This window comes from Schistocerca gregaria, unplaced genomic scaffold (genome assembly GCF_023897955.1).
Source record: "Schistocerca gregaria isolate iqSchGreg1 unplaced genomic scaffold, iqSchGreg1.2 ptg000356l, whole genome shotgun sequence".
Classification (NCBI taxonomy): domain Eukaryota; kingdom Metazoa; phylum Arthropoda; class Insecta; order Orthoptera; family Acrididae; genus Schistocerca; species Schistocerca gregaria.
In genome coordinates, this window is record NW_026061815.1 from 792,047 (window position 1) to 793,568 (window position 1,522).

Sequence of the window (1,522 nt, forward strand, 5' to 3'; positions counted from 1 at the left end):
GTCTCCGCATACTGCAGCACGCGACATAGCTTTGCAGACGATAAATGTAACCGTTTCAGAGAGAAGTGCGGCCAATGTAACGCTCTGGCTTAAATCGATTCGATATCAAATGATGAAAACGAATAAGTTTCTCAGGTTTTTACTACATATGAACTCTATTCACATTCGCCCGTGCAATGCGGCTGCTAGTCCTGTTTTCATGCAAAATCGTAAGGTCCTAGCTCATATCCAAATCACCAAAGAAGGGTATAAAGTCAATAATCGATAACTAAAACTTGAATTGTACTGATTCTTACTGGCTATTACATCAACATAGTAGCTTCTTCTGTGTTCTACTATGGTGCTTTTAGTGTCTACGCATAGAGCAGTACGCGACATAGCTTTGCAGCCGATAAATGTAACCATTTCAAAGAGAAGAGCGGCCAATATGACTATCTGGCTTTAAGTCGATTCGTTTAAAAATGAAGAAAACGGATGGATTTCTTAGGTTTTTACTTCATATGTAAACTTTTCACATTCTCCCGTGCAACGCGGCTGCTATTCCTCCTTTTATGAAAAATCGTAAGATCATAACTCATGTGCAAGGCACCAAAGAAGGGTAAAAGTCAATAATCGATAACTAAAATTTGAATTGTACTGCTTCTTACTGGCTATTACATCAACTTAGAAGCTTCTTCAGTGTTCTACTATGGCGATTTAGTGTCTCCGCATACCGCAGCACGCAACATAGCTTTGCAGACGATAAATGTAACCGTTTCAGAGGCAAGTGCGGCCAATGTGACGATGTGGCTTTCAGTCGTTTCCATAATAAATGACGAAAACGGTAGGATCTCTCAGGTTTTTACTACATATGAACGAACACATTTCGCATTCTCACGTGCAACGCGTCAGTTAGTCCTCCTTCCATGCAAAATCTTAAGGCCCTAGCTCCTGTCCAAGGCACGAAAGCCGGCTAAAAAGTCAATAATCGATAACTAAGACTTGAATTGTTCTACTTCATACTTTCTATTACATCAGCTTAGAAGATTCATCTGTGTTCTACTATGGTGCTTTTAGTGTCTCCGAATACCGCAGCACGCGATATAGCTTTGCAGACGATAAATGTAACCGTCACAAAGAGACGAGCGGCCAATGTGACGATCTGGCATTCAGTCGTTTCGACAACAAATGACGAAAACGGACGGTTTTCTCAGGTTTTTACTACATATGAACACTTTTCACATTCTCCCGTGCAACGCGGCTGCTAGTCCTCCTTTCATGCAAAATATTAAGGTCATAGCTTATGTCCAAGGCACCAAAGAAGGGTAAAAAGTCAATAATCGATAACTAACACTTGAATTGTACTGTTTCTTAATGGCTTTTACATCAACTTAGAAGTTTCTTCCGCGTTCTACTATGGTGCATTTAGTGTCTCCTCATACCGCAGCACGCGAGATTGCTTTGCAGATGATAAGTGTAACCGTTTCAGAATGAAGAGCGGGCAATGTGACGATCTAGCTTTAAGCCGATGAGATAACAAATG